Source organism: Pyrgilauda ruficollis, unplaced genomic scaffold, assembly GCF_017590135.1.
Source record: "Pyrgilauda ruficollis isolate IOZ18807 unplaced genomic scaffold, ASM1759013v1 scaffold365, whole genome shotgun sequence".
Lineage (NCBI taxonomy): Eukaryota > Metazoa > Chordata > Aves > Passeriformes > Passeridae > Pyrgilauda > Pyrgilauda ruficollis.
In genome coordinates this window covers 51126-75488 of record NW_024525101.1, presented here as the reverse complement: position 1 = coordinate 75488, position 24363 = coordinate 51126, and the positions used below count along the sequence as shown (strand labels likewise).

General features: G+C 42.6%; 1 protein-coding gene across 4 annotated transcripts in view; it reads left to right on the top strand.

Moving 5' to 3' along the window:
• The first annotated feature begins 476 nt into the window (after nucleotides 1-476).
• The window catches only part of LOC121358006 (uncharacterized protein C18orf25 homolog), a 53781-nt gene continuing 29894 nt past the window's right edge, over nucleotides 477-24363 (top strand). For all 4 annotated transcript variants that reach the window (XM_041475839.1, XM_041475838.1, XM_041475837.1 and 1 more), the window contains exon 1: nucleotides 477-1302. The gene's annotated coding sequence lies outside the window, so the exon portion shown is untranslated. The remainder of the gene's footprint in view (nucleotides 1303-24363) is intronic.

The window sequence follows — 24363 nt, the reverse complement described above, 5'->3', positions numbered from 1 at the left end:
ACCTCCAAAGGATACCTGTTACATATTAAAATTCTGCTGAGCTCACAGATAAAAGGGGCCCCTGATAAAAAACTGCTGAGCTTGCCAGAAAATACTAAGTAGAGAGAAACTGTGTATGTGAAGACAATGGAGTTCAAAAGTTCAACAGTGATGAAGACTTTGAGCCTTCATCTTTTCAGGCCCCCGGACTTACTTAAAGACCACCGACTCAATAAAAAGGATAAAGTGTGCAGCCTCAGCTAATTTCCATACCATGCGGAGAATAGGCGGGGATAGATACTGAATATGTATAGACGTTATAGAATATGCATGATCTTTGTGAATAAATAGAGGAATTCTGAATGTTGAGGCACGCAGGATTTGGGAAGATGCTCTCCCCCTGTGTCCAGGGCTGAATAAAATACGTACCTACTTTACAACCTTTGGTTGTGGAGTCATTTACCGTGTTTCAATAGAACCACGAGAAGAAATAAAATATATTGATTTAATCTACAAGATAGCATGAAGACATGTCAAGGGTTAAAACCAAGCAAAAGAATTCCGAGAACATCTAAACTCACAGGAATGTTTGAATATGTATAAACTCTCATGAATATGCATGTACCTCACGTAACCATATATAAGAACATTGTTTTAAGCTAACCGTGTGTTTTTGGAGTATTGCCAAACATCACAGCGCTGGATATTAAGCCCTTTTATCCCTTATTAAACTTGTATAAAAAATTTAAATAGTGAGCTCTGTTTCTCACACGGCTCAGTGCTGTAGGAAGATGGAGCGTTGGACAAGGGACCGGGGCGAGCGTTTGCGGTACCGGGATCCTGACGCCTTCACCTGCCTCTCTCCCGAGCTCAACCCTCTTCGTCGCCCGGCCCCTGCGCCAGGGAAAGACGTTTCTTTCTTCTTGTTTCCTTCAGCTTCCTCCTCAGCTCTTTTCCTTTGGTGAGTCGCTTCGAGTACTGTGCTTGCTTTACACACTCTACTTCGCCACTGGCGAACCACCACCCTCCGCTCCCCTTAGGGCTTGAGGGTAGGGGAGGGAGGGGACGGGGCCTCGGCCGCTCCGCGCCGTGGAGTGGTGCTGACGGGCTCGGCGGCCGCTCTGCGCGATGCTCAGTTGTTCCGGCGGTGGCGGAAAAAGGAAGTGACGCCACATGCACAGCCCTGCGGCCTCCGGTGACATTCTTTCTGGCTCTGGGGGCGCGGAGTGGCGTCCGCGCGGCTAAGACCCAGCTCCTTCCGGCCACCCATGCCCCAGCTGTTACCCCCCTGGTGGAGGCTAGGAGAGGCCTTGCGGTGTCCAGGTGAGTGGGGTCGGCTCGGCCAGGGCTCACCCACTGCCCGCTTCTGTAGGGCCGGGCCACCGTGCCTCAGCCGCGGGAGCGCCGGAGCCGTTGCCGTTAGCCCGGCTGCGCGTGGGCGAGAGACGGCGAGGCGCCATGGGAGAGGCGGATACTAGCCTCGCACTCCCCCAACCTTCCCCCGGGCCTGGCGGAGGCGGGAGGGCACACTTAAGGGGCCCGGTCCCATCAGGGTCGGGAAGGCCCGTGGCGGCCGAGGGCTTTTCAGGGAAACATGGGAGTCTGTTGGGAGCTTTCAGTACTGACTGCTTCGGTAATAGTGATCTCCATCACGCCCCGGCCCGGTACTGGGACTGTGGGATCCAGTCTAGCCGCCGCTTTTCAGCTCTAACCTTGCCTGGAGTCAGCGGATGAAAGCCTCACCACAGCTCCTGGAAGCAACTTTGGCCACTTAGTCTTTCCTGGGACATCTGTAAAGTGCTGTGAGATCTTGTTAGCTGTTTCGAAAAAACCCTTTGAAAAACAAGGGGTGTAAACTGCTTCAGTTTTATGCTTCTCTAGTTTTTTTTGCTTCTTTGTTTACCTTGTGGGAAGCTATATTTTATGTGAAAAAAAGTTCCAAATTGTTCGTTGCTTATCTAGCCTGAGTTCTCCTTGAGCTCCTAGTATCTAGGTTGCAGTTGTGGCTTTGAGCAACACAGTCATCTGTAAAGAATGTAAAATTTAACTGCTACCTTCTTCTTTTTAAGAGGAAAAAGGTAGTCTGAGGAGACTTGGAATAATGTAACTATTACACCAATTCCAATATTGAAATTTTCTTTGCCTTTATTTTTAATTGTATTTTTGTATTAGTTTGTTAATAGCAGAACAAGGCAACTTGTCTTAAAGTTTATAGGTACTTTTGTGAAACTACAACTGTAATAGTTTAGTTAAACAAGGTCTTGATTGTAACTACTTACACACTTTAAACCAGCACAAACTACCTAACTGTTTCAAAGGCTGGAAAAAAAATCTTGTGTATAGAGATTCTATGGCATAAGTCAGTCCTGTTTGGTATTGTGGTTTGGTTTTTTTTCACTGTCAGGTAATTCTAGCTTTTAAAAACGAATGAGTAGTAAATATTTGGACCTTTGAGCATCTCTTTAAAAATGTAAAATTTCTCTTAATTCCCACTCCCAAGAATTTTATTTCGCTTTAAGTCTCCTCTGGTACTTTTCAAGACCATAAGACCAAATAATAGTTTCACTTATAGGCAAGGGCTAGCCTATTTTCAGTTTTCAAGCTAACGTTTTAAGTCCAAACAGTAATAGCTCTCCCCTTAGAACAGCAAACAAACATTAAATTTAAAAGGTTTCTCTTAAAGTATCCTACGTTGCTTAAGTCTATTAAAAATGTAATGTTTGACCTTGAGATGGAAACTGAGTATGGTACTCTTTTGAGGTCTTCATCTTGTGGTTCTCCTGCCTTAGTTAACACCTGTAATGACCATTTCTATGATATAAGAGCTGAAAGTCAAGCAGTCACAACAGCACAGCTTCTCTGCTACTCTGGAAGAGGGTAACATTACTTTTGCAGAGCAGATAGGTTTGTAACAAGCTCTAAGGAGTCATTAAGTTACTTGTTATGTGTTTTCTAAGCCCAAATATCTTGCCCCCCCCCTTCATGTATGATACCAAAACAGTGAGATGAAATGTGGAGAACTCAGCTGTCTGACAGCAATCATTTCTAAGCATAATTTTATTAATATTTCTTACCTTTAGTGATCTAGCATAGTTTGATGCTGGCAAAAGAAGCTCCAAAGGGGATGATTATGTGGCTGCTAAAGGCTTATAAAATAGTGCTTTTTGTGGTTCATATATACCAGTAACGCTGGTATTCTGTGTAGGGACTTAGGAGGAGGGACTGTAGGGGTAATGGAAGATAGTACGTGAGTTTGGGCAGCTGGTATTTATGCCTAAGTATGAAGATAACACTTCTGACTCATTTTTAAGCACTTTATTTTTTAATTATAATGCGTTGACTATTTCTGTTTGCTCTTTAGCCTAATTGCTGGTTGACATGAAGAGGTGCAAAGAGATTCCTGAGCAATCAGAAAGATGAAAGTGACCATAGTCTCACGTATTCAAGTGTATGATGTGTATTGCAGTACAGCCTGGGCATTTATGCTTTCGCTCGATAAGTGAATGCAGTCTGCCTGCCTGATAGAAATTAAAGTGCACAAACAACCTGGGAAATGAGTGGATACATTAAACTGGGTACTGTGAAGGGAGGGGAAAAGGTAAGGAACCTGATGCCAACCACAAGGCAGTTGAGACAGGTTGATAGAGTGATCATAACACAGAAACTAAGCCCTGCTCTAACTGATAAAAGAGAAATAGGAAGGATGTTTGTGTACATTTCACAAATAAGCAGATCATACTGGCAGCTGACAGTGTGGAGAGGTGGGAATTAATCAGGTGAAATAAGATTGAATTACCAAGAGTAAATATGGAGAATCATGAGAGGCTTTGAACACTAAATGTTAGGGAGATAAGTGGATACTATTTGATCTTGTTATAACGAGACCAAGTTATATACTGAGATCTCATTGATATAACTTGGTCTTGTGAGTGAACTGGTGATTGGTGGCCATCTTGACCACAGTGACCATGAAGCAATCAAGTTTAAAATCTGTTGCCAGGAGGAAAAGTGCCAGCAAAACCTCAACCCTGAATGTGGGGAGAGCAGACTTCAGGCTGCTCAGGGAACTAGTGAGTAAGGTCCCCTGGGAAAACACTTTTGCAAGTGCTGGGGTCCATCAGTGCTGGTCACTTTTTAAACATTACCTCCTAAGGGCACAGGAGAAGGCAATTCCTAAATGTCAGAAGTCCAGCAGGTAAGGCAGAAAGCTAGCTTGGCTGAACAGGGACCTTCTTCTGGAGCTAAGACAAAAGAAAAAATACTTGTATTTGAAGACTTTCAGGCTAGCATTTTTGTTTCAATGTACGTGGATTGTGGATTTGATGTTACAGTGAGACTTTTGTAGCATCCTGCACAATGCTCTTCTGCTTTGATGCTTAAAAATTTCCTGGAAATGAGCAGAAAAAGCCAGACCTTGATTGGATAAGTGTTTTTTTCTGGCTATGTTTCTGCTCTAATATCTTGTTTCATGGTGCTTGGTCATTAGCATTTCAAGACCTATTTAAGAGAAGGCAGATTTCACTTCCATTCATCCAAAATGGGTAGAGGCCAAGAGACTCTCAGTAGCAGAGCTAGAAATAACTAAGTGCCAGACTTTATAATATGAGCTGTCTGCATGATGAAACAATTACCATTTCAATAATTTGTTTTTCATTGGAAATAATTGCATTTCCATTATACCAGTTTGAGGTTGGTGTTCTATGTACTGTACTGTATTACTGTATAATAGTACTGTCAAACTTTCTGAAGTAAAAAGAAGCAACTTGACATGATAGCCAGGTAAGGTTAAGAAAGTGCTGTTCTCTTGTATTGTGGCTTTCTTATCAGCTGGTAATTCCCCTGACTCTTCAGCACAATCTCCCGATTCTTGCTCTCTTGGAATGCCAGCTCTGGCCAGAGGCAGTTCTAAATAATCTGGCAAAAGAAAAATTTTAAGGGAAAAATGTTGGTAAAGAGTAGATTAGGAAGCTGTTTATGAATTCCATGTACTTGTGTCTGGAAATAAATGTAAGATAAGTGGAGTTTAGAGGCTGTCTCCTTATGAAGTTGAATAAAATGCTGGTATCCTGAGGCCTCCTCATGTTAAATAAGATGTCTTTTGGGAATTAGGTTTTCATTGTGGGAAAGAATGAGCTTATGGGTAGCAGTGCCCATGAGCTGGATTACTGATAAATACAGTTTGATTTGTCAATAGCTGTGGTTCCTCCAGAGCTGGTAACATCTTTCGATCAGCACTATGCAGAATCTGTGAGGAGTTACAAAAAAATATTGCTTTGAGTATTGTTTTTAGAAAACCTTAAAGGTGAAGTTTTATTTTCCATGTTTCCACTTACTGTTATTAATAAATCATCTTAAAGGCAATTCACAGGCTTTGGATCTGCTCACTGTAATAAAGAAAATGCAGAAATTGTTGAATAGCATAAAACTAAAGTAGGGAAATACATTGAGTATCTTGCCAGAGTTAATTTCATAAGCCCTCAATAATTAGCTATAGACCTCACCTCAATATAAAGTTGGATTGATAACAGACACTTGATTGCCTTTTTTTTTGTTGTTTTTGTTTTACAAGATGTTAATGTTTTTTTCTGCTTTTTTAACACCTGTAGTGGATTGCACTGTATGGAGCGCATCAAGCTACAGCAATAATAAGACTATTGGATGAATGGAATGGGATTGAATCAATACTCCAGACTTGATGCCCTTTTTTCTTTTATCTCCCCTTTTGCTGAGCAAGTTGTATATATTGTTTGTCTCCTGTTGCTAATTATTACTTTTATTCTTAAGAAAGCTCTGCCAGCTGAGCCACTTTTTCCTAAATCAAGACCAATTATGCAAAAAGTAATTTTGGAGTAATTGGTGCTTTTATTTAAGAATAAGGGGTTTTTTGTTGGTTTTTTTTTTTTTTTTTCTTTGTTTGTTTGGGGTTTTTTCCTCCATTCAGTACCTGTATGGTACTGCGGAAAACTACCTTTTAATTTTCTTTTGCTCTTCTTGTAGCTGGTAGCTTGGTATCCTCTTACATACTGTGATTTAATTTCTGTAGTCACATATATGCAAAGTCTTCTTTATGTCATGGGAAAAAATGTCTGTTTCCTGGTCTATCTGTTATCTTCTTGAAGTGGAGGTTAAATTTTTTCAACTCTGCCAACTGGGAGTAAATACTGTAGAAAGTATCTGATAGTAAAACCTATGTTAGAGGCATCATTCATAATGCACATGCAACTGGCTTTTGGCCTAGTCAGTTCTGTTTTTTTTTTTGATACAAAGAAGTAGCTTTTGATCATTTGTTGAACCAACTTGTGTTTGCTTCATACTATTTTTTCACCTGTTTGTCAAAAGCTTATTCTAAATTAACTCTCTTCTGCACTGTCCTTTTTCTCTACCAGGCTTCCTTCTTCCATGACAGACCGTGCCACAGTCCTTATTATTCTTCCAGTGCTCACAGACATTTGTCTATGGCTGTGGCGTTCTACAAGAATTTTCTTTTTTGTTTGTGCTGCTTTCAGCTGGGGCAGAGTTAATTTTCTTCACAGTGGCTGGTATGGGGCTGTGTTTTGTATTTGTGCTGAACACAGGGTTGATAATATAGAGATGTTTTTGTTATTGTGGATCAGGGCTTACACAGAGCCAAAGCCTTTTCTACTTTTCGTACTGCCACACTGGCAAGGGGGCTGGGGGTGCATGGGAGGCTGGGAGGAGACACATCTGGGACAGGTGACCCCAACTGACCAAAGGGATATTCCAGACCGTATGACATCATGCTCAGTATATACAGTGGGGGGAAGGAGGAGGAAGGGAGAGACATTTGGAGTGATGGTGTTTGTCTTCCCAAGTGACTTATGTGTGATGGGGTCCTGGTCTCCTGGAGATGGCTGAACACCTGCCTGCTCATGGGAAGCAGTGAATTAATTGCTTGTTTTGCTTAGTTTGTATGCGTGGCTTTTGGTTTCCCTATTAAACTGTCTTTATCTCAACCCAGGAGTTTTCTAGCTTTTACCCGTCTCATCCTCTCCCCAGTCCCATGAGTGAGAGAGCAGCTGTGTGGGACTTGGTTGATGGCTGAGGTGAAACCATGACATTGTTGCATTAGTTTCTTAGGAAAGCTCAACGAATGAGGAGAATGTTAGGATTTGTAAAGATATAGACTCAAAGGTTAGGTATCTTGAGCTAGCTGTGCTCTTGAGTATGGTTCAGGGGTACAAGTGAGCTTTCTTGGTTGAGAAAGTAGCACGTTGCTTCCAGTGAAACTATACTTCTGTCGCAGTCTTTGCTCACTGCGACCCCTAGTCCAGCTTGGCCGGGGGGAACATGGCAAAATAAAGGAATGGGTGCGATGGACTTGCCCAAAAAGAAAGGCTTTAATAGCAAAATAACAGATGTAGAAACCGCACAATTAAGGGTCAAGATCCAAAGATGGGGGGGGGGGCTTGACAAAGGCAACAAGGTATAGGGGTAATCTGAGGACAGGGGTCCAATCATGAACGCAAACTTGGAACACAACCTTATTTGTTACAGGTTCTGAACCAAGTGACAACAGGAACCAGAAACCTGACCAAATATAGAATAGTTCCATTAACATATTGACTCCCATGACCACACTCTTCTCGCCATGACCTGACTAGATGTCCCTTTTTCAGTATCCCGTTTCCCATGGTCTGAGGTTGATGCCTCCTGTATATGCTACTGAGTCCCAAAACCACTATTTATCCCAGCCAGCTCCGTTTCCACATCTCCCCCTTTCTTTTGAAAAATGTTTTATAAAGATTTATGAAAAACTCTTAACAGACAACTTATAAAACAGGGTAACAACATAAACACAACAATAACTACAAAAATCACTAAACCCATTTTGACCAAAGATAAAGCCCAAACAGATAAATTCCATTTTTGAATAGTCAATTGATCCAGTCTTCGTCATCTTCCACTTGCAGTTTTTTTTACTCCGTCTCTGAGAATTTGGATGCTTTTGTGTATGGATTCACTGTGATCTGAAAGATTCATGCAACACATACCCTCGAAGTCTTCACAACCATGTCCTTGTGATAACAGCTGGAAGTCGAGTGCAGCTCTATTTTGCAGGGTAGCATGTCTGATACTGTCAATGTCTGTTAGTAGCTCATTTAGTGCCTGAGACATGGCATTGGTTTGCCTACTCAGCCAACATCCTAGATTGCCTAACATTTTCAAAGCTTTTGCTGCAGCAACTCCAGGTGCCAATAGTGAGGGTGCTGTTCTTTTTCCTTTACTCCAAAAATTAATTTAGTCTTTGAAATCTAGTTTGAATTGTTAGATAAATCTTTTATGCCTAATTTTTTGATCATGAATTAAGGCAATCTCAGGTGCTAGCACAGTAAACCTCCCCAAGCTACATGGTCTGCCTGTCTTGGTTTGAAAAGGCAGGTGTCTGCTAAGGAAGGCAGGAGCCTTCCTTGAAATGGAAAATGTAAACCTCCTTCCTCCAAATTATTATAATTTTGAAATTAAGGGGCTCTCAGGCAAAGATATAGGAGTAGGAATAACAGTTATTTACTAGGAAAATTAAAAATACAAATGCAATAGTAGAAACAAAAAAGAAAACAAACCACTGACAGAGTCAGTGGGTCAGGGTGTTGGTAGCAGTCCGATTGAATGGTGGCTGCAGTCCTTCTGGAGTGACAGATGTGATTCTGTTGAAGCAATGATCCTGAGGAAGGGTGTAGTTTTCCTCTGAAGGTCCAGTGGTGGTGTAGATGGGCCTGGTCTTCCTCTGGGAATCCAGTGGAGAAGACAGCTGCTCCTCTGGGAATCCAGTGGGAAAAAAGTGCTCTGGTGTTCTAAATCTCAGATTATATCTAGGAATGCTTGGGTCCTCCCCCTGAACAGAGCATCTCACAATGGGCTGATGTAATTTTATCAGTCACGCAGTGAGACTCAATGACCCATTAACAGAAGATATTTCCCAGAGGGAGGATTGGTTAGAAGAGATAAAGAAAACTGCACCACCTCTAACAGATGGGAAATAGAATGCACACTCCCAGCTAAATCTTTCAACCTAAGACACCGTCTCTGATGCGAGATGGAATGGCAGGCCATGCTTTGTTTCCACAAATGAGAAACATCCCAGATCATAACTGTAACGGGAAATCACTGGACCAGGAAAAGATGGGTGAGGTGTAGTTACACCACATCCTTTCATTTTTATACACTGGATGAAGTGGGGAAATATCCCACCATGTATTTGGTTGCTTTCTTATTACCTGGGCATCAGTGATACTTCGTATTAATTCAGGAGTCTTTTTAATATAATGAAATCTAACACAAAAATCCATTTTTACAGAACCCAGAATTTCCAATTCTTGGGGTTCTAGTGGTGCATGTGGTAATTTCCAGGCCAAATAATCCCTGTTATCAACGGGATTGTGAATCCATTCATTGCGGGGATATGCCGCTTCTCTTTCCCCGCCTAGCTGATGTTGAGAGTGGGGGGCGGCAGTTTTCCCCCTGATACAACACACAGATGGCATACTTGGTTAGTGGACACACATCCATTGGTAACCCAATTAAACAGGTGGAAAAAGGGTTGTCGCAGGTGGCTACTGACAGACACAGGGTTTCCTGCTTGGTGATGTTAGCTAATGTAACCCAGACATTTTTCTTTGACTGTGGAACTTCCCAGGTCTTAGCAAGGAGTATGGCATCGATCAGGATGGGAATAGCGTGCAGGAGTCCTTTAGGAGTCATGTCTGGTGGAACAACTTGTGGATTAAACTTAAAAATTAATAATGCTTAAGGAGTTAAGAAACCAGTGGTATTAATCAGCAATGGGTAAGAGGTGAGGGATGGTTATTTGCAAGCCTCAAGGTGTCTTTTCTGTAGGTTCTTCCTGGGGTTCTGATGGGTTTTCTCCTCGAGCCAGGTCTTATGAGCTCTCAGAGGACCTATCACACCCGAGATAGCCCAGCTACCTCAAATGGCATAAAATCAGCATGACTTCTGAGGTAGTGTTGGAAACAGAAAAGGTTTTAATAAAAGGCAAAATAACAAAACTCTTGCAGAGAAAACCCAAGCCAGGGGCAAGAGGTTCTTGCTCCTGCTAAAACACCCCACAAAAGCAATTATTTCCTTTTTTCTCTAATTTTTGTAGTGAATTACTTAGGCAGGACTTTTTGGCTTCTGTTCAATTGGGTAGCCTTAGGTTTGAGGTGAAGTCCCAAAGGTCCTATGAGGTGTCTTTTTACCAAATTGAGGAGAGAAACTTCTGGGCTTTTTTCCTTTTTAAGGAGACAAAGGATAATTTGGTCACTCCGTCAACAGGGGGCACATTTCTACAGGGTTCCTCCTGTTGAGCTTCTTGATGATCTTGTAGAGGCTGCAGATATAGCTTAATGTTCTTTGCTGGAACCCACCAAGGTCCTTTACCTGTAGAAAAACACAAGCATACCCTTTCCTCCAAGTACTTAGAAGAAAGGGTCCTATAATTTGGCCTGTTTAAAGATTTTTAACCCGGGGGGGGGGGGGTCTCTTTTAATTGTGCCTGCATTGTATTAGAAAAGTGCTTGATAATTGGGGGATTTGGTTCCATAAAGGAATTATTCAAAAAATTAAATACATATGTGGCCTTAGCAAGCCTTTCTACTGTGGATAATGTCTCTATTCCTCCTTTTTGTTGTTCTAGTAGGTGTTTAAGAGACCCATGTGTTCTTTCAATAATTGATTGGCCTTTGAGAGAGTGTGGAAGGCCTGTGATGTTTGATTCCCCACAGATTAAAACATGGATGTGTTTTCTGGGAGACATAGGCAGGCCCATTATCTGTTTTTATTTCTTGTGGGATGCCTAGAGTTGAAAATGCTTGTGGGAAATGTTTAATAACATCTTTTGCCATTTCACCTATGTGAGCAGAGGCAGAGATTGCTCCTGAGAAAGTGTCTATTGAAACATTTATTATATTTAAAGCGACCAAAAGATGCATAATGGGTAACATTGCTCTGTCAAATTTGTAAACCGTGAAGCCCTCTAGGATTTACTCCTGCCCCAATAGACGGCAGAGAATATTTTTAGCAGTCAGGACATGTAGTGACAATGGCTCTAGCTTGGTCTCGGGTGATATTAAACATGCGTGTTAGTGCAGGTGCATTTTGGTGGAAGAATGCATGGTTGAGCCATGCCTGCTCGAAGATGTTTGGAAGTGTGGTTTGTATGGTCATCGCAAGGGTATCAGCTTGTCTATTGCCTTCTGCTAGGAATCCTGGCAAAGAAATGTGAGAATGTATGTGCATGACAAAATAGGGATGCTGTCTCTGAGAAAGAGTAAAAATTAAAGTTTTAAACAAAGAGTACAACTGATCATTAGAAACTGTTTTTAGGAATGAATTTTCAGCTCTCTCAACTGTTATGTTGGTGTTCCTATATCTGAGACATAACATAAGTCAGACCACGCGTGTTTCCTCAGAAAAAACCAGCCTGGTATATTGTCCGGAGCTTTCTTTTTATAGCCCATTCAAAACTCCCAGGTTGAGACAGGTTATTGGTCTATCTGTGTGCCCCCAGACTCTGAACCAATAAAATGCCTGCACCCTAGGAGAGCTCCCATTGGATGTGAGCTTCTGTCAGTCAGCCCAGAGGCTGGTTCATGGAGCTGAGCTGGACTGCTTATTTATAACTTGATTAATGCTAACTACAGATCAGCTTGCAATGCAACACTCAGCAATACCTGCAACATAAGCAGAATCAGTTACCAAATTAAAAGGGCATGTAAACTTAGAAAAAGCTCTAACAACAGCAGCTAATTCAACTATTTGGGGTGAACCTTCTACTGTTTCAATGTCAGATTCCCAATCATGTTACAGGGTTTTGCCAGGTTATAACCAATTTATGGGACCATCCTGATGCATTGGTGAAGATGGTTAGGGTGTTAAGGGGTACATCACTTTTTAAAGGTTTAGGAATTAAGCTAAGAGAGCAATGTAACAGCCTATGTTTAGGGCAATGAATTGAAATTTGCCCAGTAAAATGTTCATATGTAATTTGCAAGCATTGTGATTGTTGTAATAGCCAATCTAAATATACAGTAGTTGTAGGTAAGAATATAGTAGAGAAATCTTTCCAAGTAAGAGAAAATAAATGTGACCTGGCTCTTATAACAAGCTGAGCCATCATCTCTGGCTTTGTTGTTATGGTTTTGCCAGGCTGGTGGGGTACGAAAACCCATTCTAAAATTAACAAAGGATCAGACACCTCGGGGTCCCATTGAAAAATTAAAGCATAAGGTTGGGGTCCTTTTCCCAAAATAGCTAGCAGGAATGGTAAGTTTGGATTTATTCTGTGTGCCTGACAAGTTTGAATGGCATGGGATACCTTATCTAAGGCATCCCTTGCCTTGTCAATTAGCTGCCTAGGTGAATTTAACTCAGAATCCCCCCTTAACAAAACAAACAATGGAATGAAATCTTCGTTAGTAATTCCAAGCAGAGACCTAACATAATTAATAGTTCCTAACAGTTTTTGTAAATCGTATAGTGTTTCTGGTGTCTCATTTAGTTGCAATGGCTGGTGCTGTACAGTTTGAGAGAGAATTTTAAGTCCCAAATATTTCCAAGGCGATGTCGTATTTTTTTTCTGTGATGGTAAGTCCTGCTTGTTGGATGGTTGTGACTGTGGCTTTTAAAGTTGTATCTAAAGATGAATCATTTTCAGCTGCAATAAGTATATAATTCATATAATGGTAAATAATCGCTTGTGGATGATCGCGGCGGACCGGAGCCAAAACTTTAACCACCAACCATTGACATATGGTCAGGGAATTTTTCATGCCTTGGGGTAGTACCATCCAGTGATACCTCTGGAGAGGTGCCTGTTAAGGCTTGGTATTGAAAAAGCAAATCGAGGGGTGTCATGAGGATGAAGGGGAATGTCAAAGAAACAGTCTTTTAAATTGATAAAAGTCAATTTCCATTCCTTAGGAATCATAGCATGGGATGGTAAACCAGGTTGTAGTGTGCCCATGTCTTCAATGACCTCATTGATTTTACGTAGGTCTTGTAGGAGTTGCCATTTATCACTGTTTTGTTTTTGGTTGAGAATGACGGGTGTATTCCATGGGCTTATGGTCAGTATAATGTGTCCCTTTTGTAGTTGTTCTTGTATTAAAGACTTAAGCGTGACGACTTTTGCTTCAGGGAGGGGCCACTGATCAATCCACATGGGATTATCAGTTTTCCAGATTAATTTAAGGATGTCACACTGCTCAATGGCTCCATTTAAAAATTTTTCTCTAGGTGCATTCCCCACTGGGACAAAATGTCTCATCCCCACAAAACTATGAGGGCTCTTACCATGAAGGGTCTGGTGGTGGTGATATGGCCTTCGGGTCCCTCGAACCTAATCAACTGCATACTTCTCAGGCTGTTGCTGGTACCTCCAATCCCTGATAGCGCTCCTGAAGTAGGTGTAAGAGCCCAGTTGGGAGGCCACTTGGACTGTGAGATGACTGTCACATCCGCACCTGTGTCAACGAGTCCTGAAAGAATAATCTTTTTGGTGTTAAGTTCTAGAGTGCAGGTTAGTTGAGGCTGATTGCGGCTTGTTATCCTAGTCCACATTACTAAGGACTCTGATATGTTCTTAGAGTCCTGTTAAGGGAGCAAAATCGCTTGAACAATTACCAGTCCCTGGGGGATAAAGCGAGGTGGGTCAGGGCACATAGCTAACACAGTGATTTTGATTTCTTGTTGGGATGTCACTGATAACACAGAGGGCAACACAAAAAATCCCTCAGTCCTTGATCTACACATGCCCAAAATTAACAGTTCATGGGGCCGATCTTCAGGCCCAAGTTGACCTGTTGAATTGGTGTGTGTAAAATAATCAGTGTTACTGGGTTGACACTTGCCAGCTCCAACCTGGAACCTGGGGGCAAGGCTGCTCGTAGCCCTGAGAGGAGGTGTTGAAGCTCTGAGCTACCTGGATTCCGGTGGTCATGGGCAGAAATGGCTGAGGCATTTGTGTCATAGTGCGGGGCTGTTCTGTGCTCTGCTGGAAGTTTCCCTAGGCCAGCTTGCCATAACCCCCCTGTTTTGGGTGACATTGGTTAGTGCAAGAGTAACTCCTTTTACATTTGGAACAGGCAGGAGCCTTGGCCCTTGCTCCTTATTGGGGACAGTTGCTTTTGAAATGTCCATGTTTGCTGCATTCAAAACATGGGCCAGGACCTTGTTGTGGTCCTTGGGGGACAGTTTGTGTGGCAGAGCTAGGACCTTGCTGTTGTTGAGGTTCTTGAGGAATAATCTGCATTGCTGCCAGAGCCTCTGCCACTCTTTGCCCTACTGCCTGAGCCTTTAGGGTAGCCGAGTGTTCTGGTGTTCTGAGGCGATTACAGGCCTCAATCATTTGCATTAAAGTTGGCTCAGGCTCAAGGGGAAGGACACATCATACTTTCTTGCACTCAGGATTTGCATTTGACATGCCTAATTTTTTCACTAATTTGTCTTTAGCTTTCTCTTCTATGATTTGTTTTTCAATGGCTTGCTTAAGGTGGTCAATGAATTTCATGTATGATTCACCAGGCCCTTGCTTCATATCTACAAAATCATGTGTAGGTGTGTTACCATCTGGCACTTGTATCAGTGCTTTCATTGCTGAATTTTTAATATCATCAAGCACTGGCTGTGGGAGGTTTGTGGCTTGCTCACTGGGCTGGGAGTATGCCCCTTCTCCAGTTAAATGTTCTAGTATTAGCATTGCCTGTGTTTGGTCCTCAGCACAGTCAAGCAACAATTGTTATAACACTCTTTTCCACCCTCCTTCCCACAGAGTGAATTCAGTTGAGGATAGCAGCACAGTCAACATATGTTTTAAGTCATGGGGAGTTAATACGTGTGCAGTAAAAGTAGTCCATATTAGATTATTAAAAAAAGGAGAATCCCTTCCATGGTCTTTGGCAGCTTTGCACAGTTCTTTTATTTTCCCATAGGCTAGAGGTTCTCATTTAGGAATAGTTCTCCCCCTTCTGTACTGCACTGGAAAAGCAGTGATTTTTGAAACCATTTCCCAATTCCTATCCTTTACCACATTTTTCTGTATCCTTTCCCATGTATTGATGGAATCACTGGATCCAGAAGAGGTTAGGTCTTCTTCCGAGGAGGAGGGGGAGGATGCAAGCACAGTGTGCTTATTGCTGGATGGGTAAAGGCAGAGCTTGTTCTCCAGCACAGTCACCGACATGGGCGCCACCATGTTGGAGAGCAGCACTTCTGGGACCATGGTGGGCGTGGTTCCGGTTTTCCCAGGAGGGGTGTGGCCCGAGGCATGCTGGGAGTTGTAGTCTGAAGCAGGAGTGGTGGGGCCCGGAGCGACAGGGGTGGAGCTGAGGGAGGAACCTTGAGGCAACATGGCGACTTGGGTGGCATAGACGTCAGAAGGGTGTTTAGCAGGGAATACAACAGGATATTCGGATGAATAGGAGGGAGGTTGGGATGGTGAAGGAACAGGGAAGGCAGAGGAGGAGGATCCAAGACAGCGTGGCCACTGCTGTCTCGGACCCCAAGTGGAGGAATTGGAGGTGGACATGGGGTGGCAAAGTAACGGGACGGACCGATGTTTCCTTTGAGCACATTGGCAATGTCAGCCCCATGTCCCACTCTGGGGTAGAGCAAAGGGCGAGAAGGGGAGGGGTATGAAGGGGCAAGAGTTGCAATTTGTATGGGCTCCTGCATCTGGGACGGACTCCGCCCTCATATCCCCCCCCAGGGTTGGAAGGGTTAAAAGCAGTCTCGGTTTGGGAAGGAATAGCGTGTGAAGGGACGGCCCTGGACCCCTCGGGAGCAGCGGTGGCTCTGTGGGGAGAGTCCAAACTAGATTCATGCTGCGATGGCGAAGTGGGGGCGGGGCTGAGCGCTGAGAGTTGCTCCTCTTCAGCTTTCAGTGTTTTGGAAAGCAGCCAACAGACGCACTTCGAGGAGGTCCCCCCTAGTAGCTAGGTCATAAAGTATGACCCCTACCAAGTCCCAAAAGCCCAAGGAAAAAATTTTAGTTTGTGCTGTTTTCCGAAGCACCGTGTGGGGCCAAGCTGGCAGCAGGTGAGGCTATCCTGCAGGCTGTGGCTGCCAGGCTGGCAGCAGGCACAGCTGTCCCATGGGCCACGCTGCTGAGGCAGAAGTGGCAGTGCCAGCAAGCAGGGCTGGGCTGAAGCAGCGCCCAGTGGGCAGACGAGCACGGGGGGTGGTGGTGGCGACAGCACCTGGCACAGCACTGCTGGCTACAGTTGCTGAGAAGTTGCAAAACACCCACTTTAGAAGATTTTTTTAACTTGTGCTTTTCAACCTGTCCTGGATTAGGGCAAATCTGGGAGAAAACCTCCAAAAGGGGCTCCCCCAGAAAGCAAACCCACACAGCCCCTTTCCCCTACCGGTTCGGGAAGGATTCCTCGGAGAGAAGTGGAAAGAACCTATTTATTTAACAAGCACAATACCCCCAGCACACAAAATGAACAATACCAGATGACAACACTTTCACCGATCTGAAAAGGATGACAAATTCAGAAAGTCTTTCCTGGGAGTGATGGCTCTGTTGTTGCTCCCTCCGGCGCTGGGGATAGCTGCTGCAGCCACAAGATGTAAACTCTCGGTGTTTCCCAGGTCCCAGTCCGGAGCAGGTTTGGATGGTTCCAAAAAGGGAAGGGAAAAAACAGTCCGGGGAAAAAATCTGGACTGCTTAGCTAAACTAACAGAAGCAAAAAGCAAAAGCAGAGCGGGAGCAAAGCAGGAGCAAGAGCAAAGCAAAGCGGCAAAAAGCAAAGCCAAAAGCAAAAGCCGCACTATGTACTGTCCCGTCTCTGTCCCGCCAGCTGTGGGGGAGCAGGCTGATAACAAACCAAAACAAACCTTGCTCTTCAGAGCCAGTCATGAAGACACAGTACATAACATCCAGCACCAACAGAACACACGATTGGGGATACAAGCATCATAACCTCACCCTAGGACACAACCTTTCCTCTGTGGACTGCTAATAAAAGTTCAAAACGTCCATATACGTCCCTTTCTAATTTTGACAGTTTTATTCCTGTCCTGTAGAGTAATTGGGATTAAATGGGTTATGCCCACCTGGTTGGGGTAGGTGCAACAAGAATAAATGTCCTTTTTCACTGCTTACCTGCTTTTTGGGCAGGCATCTGAAGGAAGCGAGCCAACTCTGAGGGTAGCTCGTAACCACATCAGGCCTGACGATTTAATCTACAGAAGAGAAAAAAAAGTCCTACCGGTTGTCCGAGACCCAGCTAAACCGAACCAAGAAGGTCCCTCAATATGAGGTCCCTGTTCTTGGGTGCCAACTGTTGCAGTCTTCGCTCACTGCGACCCCTAGTCCAGCTTGGCCGAGGGGAACATGGCAAAATAAAGGAATGGGTGCGATGGACTTGCCCAAAAAGAAAGGCTTTAATAGCAAAATAACAGATGTAGAAACCGCACAATTAAGGGTCAAGATCCAAAGATGGGGGGGGGGGGCTTGACAAAGGCAACAAGGTATAGGGGTAATCTGAGGACAGGGGTCCAATCATGAACGCAAACTTGGAACACAACCTTATTTGTTACAGGTTCTGAACCAAGTGACAACAGGAACCAGAAACCTGACCAAATATAGAATAGTTCCATTAACATATTGACTCCCATGACCACACTCTTCTCGCCATGACCTGACTAGATGTCCCTTTTTCAGTATCCCGTTTCCCATGGTCTGAGGTTGATGCCTCCTGTATATGCTACTGAGTCCCAAAACCACTATTTATCCCAGCCAGCTCCGTTTCCACATACTTCTTGCTTACTGTGTCCCAAGACCACTGTCACAAGTGCTTTCTTCTTTAGGAGCACTTCGGACATGTAAAGATTGTGGTATTGATTGTTAGCAATTTGGTGGGTGCTGAAATCAATTGGTACCTCTTAATACTGGTCAGAAAAGATCAAGGTTTGGTGGCAAGAGCAGCCCAACAGCAGTTGGTATCTTACTGTCAAATTTTCGTAATTTGAATGCAACATGACTTTGCCTTTAGTGTATTGATACCATTTATTTTTAGTAGTATGCCTACTGCAAATCCATGTTGCAATATTTAGATTTTATTCTATGAGCTTAATAATTAAATAAACAAATAATATTAGTGGCTTGTAGATGAGAAAATGACTTGAGGTGAGGGATTGGTTGGCTTACAGCTCCTTTCCAGCCTTTCTGTAGAATTTGGGCATGTCACCTGTTCTCTCAGTTGGCCAGACCATATGTCCTGGTTTCAGCAGCTATAAATTTCTTCTCAGTAGCTGTTATAGTGTTGTGTTTTGGATTCAGTATGAGAATAACGTTGATAACACAGTGATGTTTTGGTTGTTGCTGAGTGTCACAGCTACAGCTGGTCTGTAACCTGAACAGATGAAATAGGCCATAACAGACCCCAAGTCCCAGCCTAGTTTGTTAGAGAATAGAAGTAAATAAGTCCCCAGGTAAGACAATGATAGGTTGGATTCGAACTCAAACAGGGGATCCCAGCCAATCCCATTCAGTCTTGAATGCAGAAATCTAATTGGCCAGTGAGCTGGGCGGTGTTAAGACCTCAACCAATCAGGTGTTTAGGCATGGGAATTTTGAACCCCCTCACTAAAAGTTGGCTGTTGTCGCATGATCTTGGCGTGTTCAGTTGTATGCCTGTCTCCAAAACTACGACAAATATAACAGCTGAGTAGTGCTTACCCAGGTCATGGACTTTTCAGTGTCTCATGCTCTGCCAGTGAGGAGGTGCACAAAAAGCTGGGAGCCTAGCTGGAACAGGTGACCCAAACTGGCCAAAGAGAGATTCTGCACCATAGAATGTCATGTCCAGTATATAAACTGGGGCAGTTACCTAGAAGGGAGGCTAATCGCAGCTTGGGGATGGGGTTTGGCATCAGTCAGTGGGTGGTAACTGTATTGTGAATCACTTGTTTTTCTTGGGTTTTCTCTTTTTTATTTACTATTATTATTCTTATATTTAACTTTGTTTCAATTATTAAACTTTTCTTATCTCAACCCACAAGTTTTACTTTGGATTCTCCTCCCTGTTCTCCTGGGGTGGGAGGGGTGGTGGGCAAGTGGCTGCGTGGTGCTTAGTTGCCAGCTGGACTTAAACTGTTGCCTTTTTTCCAACTCAGAAATGAAACTCAAGATAATTTTAGTAAGGAGGTAATATCAAAGTGGATCTTTATTTGAAGGCCTTCAGTTGCAGTTATGAAAAGATGTCCACAAAAGCCCACCCACACAGGGTGAATACAGATTTTCACCAAATCAGCATAATTGACAAAAAAGCACCAATTAGGAGGACAAGTGGTGATGCAATTTCCTCCCCCCCCCCAGGTCAAGCCCTTTCTCTGGAGCCCCCCCTTAGGCAGTAGCTGTACTTTGCCCATTAAAATGTATCTCAAAGAGTTCTCAACCTTGGCAGCCAGGAAGAACTAAGCATAGGGGTCTTATACTCCCCAGGGCTTGGAGCCCTGGTATTTGTTTTGTGTTTCTGCCTAGGGAAAGGCCATGGAAAAGTACTGGGGAAACTCGTCACTAATACAATGGACTACAGAGCTACAAAAATATGTGTGAAAAATACAGAGAGCATTTAAAAGAAAAAAAATATGAAAACCAAATTGGCATCAAAACCACACACCATAAAATGAGCAAGTTACTGCTCCATGCCAGGAAGATACTGGCTGAAAGCAAAGACATTAATTGGAATTGAATGAAAGTATTTTGAGCTTTAAATTACCTGAGAGTTGGCTTTGTTTATTTCCTGTGCTTATACGTGTAAAAAGGTCTGTCCTGGGTTGTAAGATATATGTGTGTTCTATTTCCCATTTGTTAGAGATGGGGCAGTTATCTTCTGTTAACTGGGCAGTTTATCTCTTCCACAACCAATCCTCCCTCGGGGAGATATCTACTGTTAATGGGCCATTGAGTCTCACTGCATGACTGATAAAATTACATCAGCCCATTGTGAGATGCCCTGCCCAGGGGGAGGAGCCAAGCATTCCTTCCTGGATATAATCTGAGATTTAGAACACCAGAAGCAGTCTTTCCTCACTGTATTCCAAGAGGAGCAGCTGTCTTCTCCACAGGATTCCCAGAGGAAGACCAGGCCCATCTACACCACCACTGGACCTTCAGAGGAAAACTACAGCCTTCCACAGGATCACTGCTTCAACAGAACCACATCTGTCACTCCAGGAGGACTGCAGCCACCATTTAATAGGACTGCTACCAACACCCTGACCCACAGGGTGTCAGGTCGTATTCTGACTCTGTCAGTGGAGTTTTTTTGTTTTGTTTGTTTTTGTTTGTTTGTACTATTGCATTTGTATTTTTAATTTTCCTAGTAAAAAACTGTTATTCCTACTCCCATATCTTTGCCTGAGAGCCTCTTAATTTCAAAATTATAATAATTCGGAGGGAGGGGGTTTGCATTTTCCATTTCAAGGAAGGCTCCTGTCTTCCTTAGCGGACACCTGTCTTTTCAAACCGTGACAAGGTCTGATCATAAAAAATTTTCAAACTGTAGTGGCTTAATATCTTATAATTCATCTTCACCAAATGGGTGTCATAAGTCCATACCACTTCTAGTTCAGTGCCTTCAGCTCTTAGATGGCTGTAAAAGATGAAGAGATCCTGGTGAGTTGCTGTGTGAGCTACGGAAGTGCCCATAAGAGAGCTGGGGTGGTTGTAGTGTCAGTTAAGTAGGCAGCACTGTTACTGGAAAGGAACATTGCAGAGAACCTGACAAAACAGCTCTCTTATCTGCTGAGAGTCAGATGTCAAGGGTTGTGCAATTTTGGAGTGCTGTTTTGCAAGATCAGGTGAATCTCCAATGCTCTCCCTTGCTCCAGGCCTGTGGCTGCTGTCAGGCAAAATACTCACCTTGCTGTCCTTCTGGACCCTGACTGATTTCATTAAGTCAACTATCCAAAGTGCATAGCTTTCTTCCGTGAAGTTGAATAACAAAAGGAGTTGATGGGCACTCACTGCCCCAGCATGTAGGCAGTTCTGTCTCTTAACAGCCCCAGTGACCTTTGAGATTAATTTAAGGGCTCCTGTAACTGCAGCCTGTGCCTCATGGCACTCATTTCTGCTTCAATATTTCCAAATATAAGCAATAGCAAGGTACATTTGTGCCTGTCTGTGCTGGACTAGATTTGATTTTTTTGAGAGACAGCACAAGACCGTCTCAAATGAATACTGCAGTACTGAGATAGCTTTACTACTTTGAAGTTACATTGCAGTTGTCCTGATCTGCTAACGAGTTATTAGTGAATGATTCAATGTTTGATTACTTTCAGTATATTTGAGATAAATGTTCTTAATCTGAAAAGTATGATTAATTTACTACTATTATGCTCAAGCAATTTAAAATGACTTTTTTTGTGAGCGTTACTTTATTGACCACGGTAGAACAATCGATACATATTTATTGAAAAGAGGAGGTTTATTTATATAGAACAGCATGAACCAGCAGAGGAAACACAGAATACATTTCCTTTGAGTAACAGAAATGGATAGGTAAAGTGGGAAAATTTGTTAAAATCTTAGAAAAACATGGCACATCCTTATGATGATCCTCTGTAGTGTGATCTTCTGCAAACTAATATATAGCAGAGAGAAAAAGAAACAAAGTATGGCACTCCTAGCATTGATTTCTGCCACTGGTTTTGTTGATAGAATAATGAAAAATCTAAATGTGAGTCACTTAAATTTTTAGGAACAGATAGTAATGAAGATATGCCCCCTCTGATTTTTAGACTAGAGAGCCTTGTAGTCTTTAAATTGCTGTGTACTTGAGAAATATGATTTCACTGTGAAAAAGAAATGAGATTTTTAGAAAGCTAAGTGCACCCAACCTTGTGTGCTTTTATCTGTGTGCTGATGAATTTATTTTTACTAGGACTCTGATTTTTTTTTTCCCATTATGAGATTCCAGCGCAGCTGGTTAATGGGTGAATTTTTCTGGAAGCCTGTGTGCGGACTTATGAACTAACCCATAGCTGGTAGTTATCTTTCATTTGAACAGAATACATGCATTAGGCATTGCAATGCAAAAACCTGTATTTAAATGTAAAGTATCGCTTCCTATTTACAATGAAAAATGTTGCTTTTCAAGGTTGTAAAGCATGCTCTGCAAAGCTTTGTTTTAACACATATACTTGTAATTTTTATTCAGTCTTGGATAATTTGTACATGCTTGGTAGGAGCAGCCTATTTTTAACCTTCGTTTATTTATGCAAAACCAGTTGAAATATAGCATTAGTTTAATCTTCTTTTGTTTTACTCTGCAATTCTTTTACTATGTTGTTCCAAAGGGTCCTATTCTTTAGGATTGCTAGCAGGCCTGATTTATGAATCATCTGATAAAGGACCAGCTCCACTCCCAGAGATATGCCTTAGGTAGAATCGTATGCCAATGAGTCAGCTTTAGGGCAGAATTTTCAAAGGAGTATTATATAAATTGCACAGTATCCCTGTGGGAATGTCTTAGTGTTATGAAAAATATGCCCTATAGCATTGTGCACACATATTCACACAGAGCTGAGTCAACTGTCTTGAGTTCAGTTAAATGAGTACTGGTCGCACTTCTGTTGTTTTAAGTGCATGGGTATGTGTGACACTTATGAGAAAATAAAAAAGAATGTATGCTATCTTGGGGAGGATACGAACAAGTCCAAAAGATAGCATTTGAGAGGTCCAGAGAGTGTTTGTATTTCTGCATTTGTTTGGATGCAGATTAGTTTTTTCTGATAGAGGTCTAATTATTTGGATTGATTGGTTTTTAGTTTTTTAGACATTTTGCTGTTTGGCATAGGGTGATGGCTTTAAACTGGAAGAGGAGAGGTTTAGATTAGTTATTAGGACAAAATTCCTTACTGTGATGGTGGTGAGGCACTAGAACAGGTTTCCCAGAAAAGTTGTGGCTGCCCTGTCCCTGGAAGCATTCAAGGCCAGGTTGGATGGGGCTTGAAGCAACCTGGTCTAGTGGAAGGTGTCACTGCGCACGGTAAAGTGGTTGGAATAAGACGAGCTTTAAGGTCCTTTCCAACCCAAACCATTCTGTGATTCTATGATATCTGTATGCATTATTTGTACAAGAATGTCACTGGTGACTTCATTGAATTACGTATGTTGACTTTTAATGGAAAGGAATGTGATTCGAGAAGATTCTATGAAGTGGACTTGTGTGTTGCAATCAATTATTCATTACCCAGATTGTGTCCTTTTTTCATTTAAACAGTTGCTAGAACAGGCATAAGAAGGCGATACAGTTGTAAGCAGGGAAAAGAAGTGGTCTGTTGGACTCTGGTTATGAGGAAATATGTTGGTAATAAGCTTCTGAGAAAAAGAGCTGGTTTGCATCATATAAGCTAGGCACTCTTTATTATTAATCAGTTCAATAACACCTAAAATGACAATGTACAATTAAGTTTAGGCTGCCTTGGTTTTTTATTAAGTATTTCAGGCTGTTGAGAGATATTAGTTGTCTAGGATAAATGAGTATGTTTTAAGTAGAATGACTTATATAGAGCTATAATACTGTGTGATTTAGCATGTTGTTTGCTTAGCTTTACTAGTTTAGAATGAGTAGCTGTATTTACTGAAGCCGTCAGCTGCAAGCTGTGAACTTACACCTAGACATGTTTTCAGCTGAAATTGAGTTAATTTTCTTAGTAATTTTTCTAATATCTGGTACAGTGCTGTGTTTTGTCTTTAGTATGAGAAGAATATTGATAACACACTGATGTTTTAGTCATTGCTAAGTAATGTTTATCCTTAGTCTAGGGCTTTTTTTAGTTTCCTATGCTCTACAGGTGAGCAGATGCACCAGAAGATCAGGAGACTAACAGTCAGCAGAAGCTGCAACTCCACAAGATTTGAACAGTTAATGGCCTGTCTGCATGGACACAGAAAAAGAACCCAATAAAATGTTAGAAGATCCCAGACTAAAAATTACCATTGAACCAAGAGGTGTGTCAAGAACACATGAGGGGCAGGTACAGGTCATAAGGATATAATTGCTCCAGGGATCTCTTTATTCTGGGTCACTCTCCGGAGACACACAGCTCAAGCTGACCTGCTGCTGTGCCACTCTATGAAGTTATTTTTTATAAATCCAGTGCTTGAGACTCCTACAGGAAGCCTAAGGTTGAGCACAAAGAAGGAGGAAGTGTGCCCAAGAGCGTGTGTGTGTGTGTGTGAGCAAGGAGTCAAAAGGGGCCCGGCCCCTGTTGGCCCACTGAACCTGCCCACTGCAAAGGGACTGAGTCCAGCAGTTAGTCTCAGGTGGTATGTATGCAACTCCTTGAATAGTGTGAGAATGCTCAGTCAGTGGCTTGTCCTTTAACACAGGCCTTATAATTTGTTTGGAT